Source organism: Sapajus apella, unplaced genomic scaffold (genome assembly GCF_009761245.1).
Source record: "Sapajus apella isolate SASKATOON/1434 unplaced genomic scaffold, GSC_monkey_1.0 scaffold8, whole genome shotgun sequence".
Classification (NCBI taxonomy): Eukaryota; Metazoa; Chordata; class Mammalia; order Primates; family Cebidae; genus Sapajus; species Sapajus apella.
The window spans coordinates 26,190,482-26,198,258 of record NW_022436948.1 but is presented as its reverse complement, the minus strand read 5'-3'; positions in this window follow the sequence as shown (position 1 = coordinate 26,198,258).

Sequence of the window (7,777 nt, the reverse complement as noted above, 5' to 3'; positions counted from 1 at the left end):
CTTGCCTTTGCGTACCCGTGGGTAACAAGGTATAGAATGTTTGGAGGTTTCTTAACTGGCTTAGGCCACCTAAGGGTATTAGAGTAGACAAGCAGTTTCTAAAAGGTGCTTTGTAGGTCACCAGGGCCCTGCTGGTCTCTCATAGCTGCTTCAGGGGCTCATTCATGATGGAAGGTTTGGGAAACTGGGGGATTGTCACTAAGAGGAGTATAAACAGGACTTTGGTCCAATAATCTCCATTGTCTTTCAAGCAGAAGAGCAGGAGCAGCTCTATTTCCTATATATTTCACATTTTTTAATTCTTGAAGGACATTTTTAAACAAAGACCTCTGCTAAAACAAAACAAAACGAAACCAAATCAAATCAAAGCTACAAGTCTCCTGAAGGTCCCTCTCACACTACATTTTTAGTAGTTTCCTATGATATTTATATATCCCACATGCTGGTTCATTTTGTCATTTGAGATGAGACCAATCTGTGTCCATCTGGGATAGAAATTTCTTCTGTACTTTGATGAAAGCAGTGTAGTCCTGCAAGATGTGAGTCTATTTCCATCATTATTCACACAGGTATGAAGATGAGAAGAAATGGAGGCAGCAAAGGAAATGTGGTTTTGCATGTCAGTAGCTCAACTCCCTCTGCATTTTCTTTTAAGCAAGAGAGGTGCCCCGTTGTCTCTGTAGGGCAAGAGCAGTGCACTGGGTCCCCACATTTTCCTGGGGCTTTTGTGAGAAGCAGTAGGCAGCAACAATGAAGAGAAACTTAGCAGGAGGCCCAGATGCTGCATTTTCTAGTTTCAGAGCTATCTGATCAGGACAAAAAGGAAAAAGCTTCTCCATATCAAGATGGCCAGCAACCTGGTTATTTACCCAGTTAGTTTTAGGGAACTCTACAACTCTTCAAATAGCTGGGACTATGTAAACTTTCTCAAGGAAACATATGCTGTGGGTTCATGGTAGATGAGATTCAGTAGGCTCCTTCTCTTACACAAGATGACTTTCTGGATAGATGTCTGTGAGGTACAGAGGCATGGAGCAAGAAAGGAGAGGAACAAACCAAATGTTCAACATTCTAATACCCTTTAATAATTTATCTAAAATTAGTGGATACTGAATCTATTAGAGGCATTGAATCTTCTACTTTTTGTATAACACTCAGTCTTCAAATAATTTCTGATTGAACACTAGATTAAGAGGAAAAAAATAACACCACAAATGAAATAACTTGTATTTTTGTTACACAAAGGATTGTTCTAAAAAATAATAAGCTGTTCCTCTAAGCTCTCTTAGAACACACAGAAAAATTCAGAATAGTGTAAAAGCCATTGTTACTGAGTTTGAGATAAAAAAAAAAAAAGAAAAAAAAAGAAAAACACAAAACCAAACAACAACAACAAAAGAGCCACTTATGTGCACTTCTTTCTTTGGAGACTGTGATGACCTGAGTAGAGGATTTAGGATTGTGCTGCTCAGACAACTGTCTGGATAAAATAATGCCAGATCCATGGTTTACAGACTTGTTAAATTCATGGAGTATTAAAATAAAATTGAAATAAAATGGAAAATATGGTTCCCAGTTGTTTGATCAAACACCAGTCTAGGTGTTGCTTTGAAAGTAGTTTTTAGATATGATTAACACTTAAATAAGTAGACTTTGAGTAAAGCAGATTACTCTCCATAATGTGGGTAGGCTCATGCCATCCATTAAAGATCTGAAAAGACTGAGGTCCCCTGAAGAAGAAGAAATTCTACCTCGGAACTGCTTTCAGACCCAAGACTGCAGCATAACTCTTGGAGTTTCCACCCATCCAGCCTGTCCTGCAGGTTTCAGACTTGCCAGCCCCAAGGGCTGGTTTAGGGAACTAAACCAATCTTTCTCTCTCTACTTATATACATACTTTCAGTTTTGTTTCTCTGGAGAACCCTGACTAACAGACCAATACAAGATCGTGGTTTTAATTTCACCAAGTAAGGACTTAAAACTAAACAAATAAACAAAAATGAAAATCTACCATCTATTGTCATCACTTCATGAAAGAAAGAACAATTTACTAGGGTGGGCGCGGTGGCTCACCCCTGTTAATCCCAACAATTTGGGAAGCCGAGGCAGGCGGATCACCTGAGGTCAGGACTTTGAGACCAGCATGATCAACATGGAGAAACCCCATCTCTGTTAAAAATATAAAATTAGCTGGGCATGGTGGCACATACCTGTAATCCTAGCTACTCGGGAGGCTGAGGCAAGAGAATCGCTTGAACCCGGGAGGCGGAGGTTGCAGTGAGCCAAGATTGTACCACTGCACTTCAGCCAGGGCAATGAGTGAAACTGTCTCAAACAAACAAAATAAACTGAAAGAACAATTTACTATCCCCATAGGAAAGATGTAATCTCAGAAGAGAGAACAATTCTACTGATGAATAAATTATATCCTATTAACTAGCTTATTATATTAGCTTTACATGTCTTATTTCCCATACATAGGAGCTAGCCTTTAAGAACTATGCTGGAGGTGACCCAACTTCTGATTGTGTGGGAGAACCATCCCACTATTACTCCTAAGAGAACATTCTCTTCCAATAGTTTCCCCTGACATGAGAATGTGAGAGAGTAAAAAGATGCCAAAATATATAGACCTCTTTTTCTTTCTACAACACAGATGCTCTTAAACAGTATGCAGAGGATTGTGTAGCTGCTTATAATAGGAGCCAGGCTGAGTCAGCCCTCTTTTCTCTTTTGTCACAGGTGATCACAGAAATAGCTTGCTGTAACAGCACCTCACAGTTTCCACTTAAACCACATTTTTTTTTTTTTTTTGGTGCCCTTTCAGCTCAGCTCTGCTGTTCATACTGGGGCTTGGGAGATTTTCCACTGTAGGTTTCTTAAAATTCATTATACTTAGAGCTGGAAGGTCCCTTAAAGATCAAAAAGTTCAATTTCATTTTTTACAGATGATAAAAGAGGCTAAGAGAGGTAAAGAGGTGCTTAGTTGTGGCAGAAGATTATAAGTTCCTGCATGTCGGTTTAGTAATCACCTTGCTCATTACAACTTCCTCGTCTGCCTTCATCACTTTTCAGTTCAGTTGCCTCTTTCCTCTAGAATGGCCCTTCTCTATTCACACTGCCTTTTCTCTGCTTTGAAGTTACAGATCTGAAACTTTTGTGTTAGCTATGCTATGGTTTTCTTCTACATTCTATACACTTTACTGACCATTCTCAAACCTCTTCTCATCTAGGTGAAAGATTTCTTGACTTCCTTCTGGTGAAGCTTGATATCGACTGACCTATAAGGGCTTGAACTTCACAACAGAGTCTTAGTCTACCCTTGCCATCACACCAAATACTGAGAGAACAAATAAAATTATTGCTTGAAAAAAACAAGTCAAGACTACAGTATTCATATTTTTCCCACATGCCCAACTTTTCAAATTTCTCATTTATCCCACACTTGAAATTTCATCCATCAGTTAGCATTTTTGTAAATTTTCTTTCTGAGCCATAAATTTATCTCAGTTTCAGATTCTAATCTATTTTCAGTAGTGCTTTCAGTTTAGTTTACTCCCATTTCAAAAATACTCCCTCTTCTTCTTTACAGCAACAAAATCCGAATGCAAATTCAGACAACCTCAACCAGTGGTGAGTCATGGTCCAACATTTCCACCTCTTCTCAACAGTCACGGTGCCTTATTTTCACTCTTCCCAGCACCTCTTCTTTACAGCAACAAAATCCGAATGCAAATTCAGGCAACCTAAACCAATGATGAGTCATGGTTCCTCATTTTCACCTCTTCTAAACCCCTCCTGTGATGGTCAGGACTCTTCTCACTCAAGTGGTAGCTATTCAGGACTTCACCATTTCCCTTAAGTCTCTGACCCCATTATCTTTTCCTTTCTCCTCATAGAAAAGAGTTAGCTATTTAAGTACTTTTCTCAACTTACTCTCCAACAACTCTGTCTCAGATATGTTCATCTATAGTTTTATCTTTTTTCTAGTGTTAAAACCTGAGGTAACCCCAAACCTCTTCAAAGACAAGTCATTCTTGGTATGATACTCTGTTCTGTCTCTTCAAACTGGATTCCTTTGATAATTGCTACCTCTCTATTGTTAGCCTTTTCACTGGATCTGCCTTTTAGTATTTGTTCATCTTTAAGTACTACTGAACTTTAAATAAATAACCTTGGACTCAACATCTTCTTTGCCTCAACTTCACTTCATAAACTTTTTAAAGAGATCATACTGCAAATGTACTACCCTACCTGTCTTAATCTATTTTATGTTGCTATAACAGAATACTACAGAATGGATAATTAATAACAAACATTTATTTGGCTTACAGTCCTGGAGGCTGGAAATTCCAAGGGCATGGTGCTTAGCATCTGGCAGGATTTCATGTTGTGTGATAACATGGTGGAAAGGGCAAGAGAGGACATGAGCGAGCAAGCAAGCAAGTGGGGGCAGAACATGCTTTTATGACAAATGCACTCTCATGATAACTAACGCACTCCCTCCATAACACAAATTCATCTGTGAGGGCAGAGCCTTCATGACTTAATCACCTCTTAGTAGAAACCACCTCTCAATGCTGTTGCTTTTGGGATTAAGTTTCCAACACATGAACTTTAGGGAACACATTCAAATCGTGGTGCTACCTTGCATCCATCTGCTGTGATCTACTTTTGCTTTCACAGGTCCATTAAAACTGTACTCCATGAATTTCTGGTGGCTAAATACATTAAACATTATTCAATCCTTATTTTTTTAATCTCTTGGGCAGAATACTTTCCAGTTGACCAACAGAATCTTGTTGGCTTTTATATCCCTTGGACCCAAAGATTTACAGGGCTTGGTGGAGTTCGTGGCACATAACTAATCTGAAATTTGATGAAAGGTTTAAAATGGAAAATAAGTAGATGCCAAATGGTGAAGGCTTTAAATGCGAAACTGTGGGGACCGGCTTTTATTTTTTAGGCAGTGATAATCTTGAAAGGTCTCATAGCAGGAAAGTAGCATTACCATATCTTTTGGGAAGTAAATTCTAGGGCAGTTTATGGTTTGGAGCAGTTCCTTTTTTTCTTTTGAGACAAGGTCTTGCTCTGTCACTCAGGCTGGAATGCAATGGTGCAATCACGACTCACTACAGCCTTGACCTCCTGGGCTCAAGCAATCCTGCCACCTCAGTCTCTGGCCCACCAAGTAGCTGGGACTACAGGCCTGTGCCACCATGCCAGGCTAATTTTTAAATTTTTTGTACAGAGTCTTGCTACATTGCCCAGGCTGGTCTCAAACTCTTGGGCTTAAGCAATCTACCAGCCTTGGTCTCCCAAAGTGCTGGGATTATAGGCATAAGCCATCGTGCCCGTCCCAAAGCACATTCTTAACAGAAAAACTGACATATGCATTACCAAGAGGCTTAATTTCTCATCAGAATCTTCCCATCAGATTCAGTTGACTCAACAGGCAACCCATGTGGCTGAGGGATAGTTTAGATATGTATTGACTCTTAGAAGTTCACTTTTGGAAACCGATTTCATAAGATCTCAGAGTAGAACACAGGACATAGACCCAGTGGAAGAGGTTAGGTTTAACAAGAGTTCTGAGTTGCAAGCTAGAGAAAGCAACTAGTTGACTTAGGCTATAAAGGAATTTATACAATGGGGAGAGATCACCCAGAAGGCTGGGAAACCAGGCAGGAACAAAGGTGATATAATCAACTACTAGGATCACAGTCCAATGTGCACAAGGCATTGGCTATTCAAACACCAGATGTCAGGAGCTTACCTGTTGTACTTACTGGATATGGGATAATGACTGTTGTCCCTATTGATAGTTAGCCATTGATGCCCTCAACACAGACCTTCCCCTATCCAGTTTCTTTGCTTCACCAGTCAGGGCGAGGTACCTCATATACACAGGTGTTTGAAGATTTTGCTTCTAGAGGTGAAAGTGACTTGTGCCATCCAAACACTAGAAAGGGATTCAGATGTAGAAGAACAGCAAAAAAACCACAAAACCGAAAAAAAAAATATGGAAGATAAAACCCAAAGATGTAAACTTGCAAGGATCTAACACATCACTTATGTCAGATTCTAAAAGCAAAACCTTTCAAACAGCATTTTATGAATTTAGAGTATTAATATATAAATTATACAAAACAGGCCTTGCTCTGCCAGCAGCTCCCCTTCCTATTCTATCCATTACCCACGTAAGACTTGTCAGCTTCTAAGACCTGCAAAGAATTTCTGGTCTTATAATGACATTAAAAATTAGGGGAGATGTAATCCCAGCACTTTGGGAGGCCGAGGCGGGTGGATCACAAGGTCAAGAGATTAAGACCATCCTGGTCAACATGGTGAAACCCCGTCTCTACCAAAAATACAAAACATTAGCTGGGCATGGTGGTGCGTGCCTGTAATCCCACCTACTCAGGAGGCTGAGGCAGAAGAAATGCCTGAACCCAGGAGGTGGAGGTTGCGGTGAGCCGAGATCGCGCCATTGCACTCCAGCCTGGGTAGCATGAGTGAAACTCCGTCTCAAAAAAAAAAAAAAAAAAATTAGGGGAGAGCAAACTGTTTCATAAATAGTTTGAAAATTCCCAAGAAGGTTGGGAAACTGAGTATGAACAAAGCCTAATGAATTCAGGCCTAGAAAAGTTACAATGAATTTCTCTTAATGTCACTTAATTTAAGCTAAACAGGATAACTTCATTTGTGGTCTGGTACTCTTTCCAAACAAGACTCTTTGTCTCTGTTTCCTCTCCTGAGAATCAAAGCGGTATGACTATTAGACTTTGAAGAGAATTTCAAATAAAAGTGAGATTTTTCTAATACTCCATGAAATGTTTCAATGTTCAAGCAGTTCTTATTTTGTAATCTGCCTCTGATTTTTTGTACAATCATCTTTGTTTCCTAAACTGCTTGTTGCCATTAAAGCATCATATATAAATCACTTTAAAAATTTGTGAAAAAAAACTGGTAATATTCAGATTCATAATACTAAAAATGACCTTGAATACTCTATTGTATTCCTATTTTAATAATTTTTAAAGCCAATTAAAAAATACTCATATAAGCCCCAAACTAAAAGCAACTCAAATGTCCATCAACAGGTGAATAATCGAATTATAATATATTCATACAAAGGAGCACTAGTCAGCGCAAAAAAAAAAAAAAAAAAAAAAGCAAATGAACTGTTACTGATCTTTGAGCTAACATGGATGAATTTTAAGAACAAAGCCTGGAACAAATGTGCATATGTTGTATGACTACATTTATATAAAGTTTTTAATGCAGGCAAATGCAAAGTACAGTGATAAAGATCAATCAATCAGGCTGGGTGCAGTGGCTCATGCCTGTAATCCCAGCACTCTGGGAGGCCAAGGCAGGCAGATCAGCTGAGATCAGGAGTTTGAGACCAGCCTGGCCAACATGGCGAAACACCATCTCTACTAAAAATGCAGAAATTAGCCAGGCGTGGTGGTGTGCGCCTGTTACCCCAGCTACTTGGGAGGCTGATGCAGGAGAATCGCTTGAACCTGGGAGGTGGAGGCTGCAGTGAGTTGAAATTGCACCAATGCACTCCAGCATGGTGCTGGACAACAAAATCAGAACAATCAGTGGAAGGGAAATGGTTAATGAAGTGACTGTGAAGGGAACCAAAGGGAGTGATGGCTATACAGTTGCATACATTTGTTAAAACTCAAGCAATACAGTTAAATACCTGTGCCTACTGTGTATGAATTACAACCCAATTAAAAAAATTGCATACACATCTAGTAAGTCC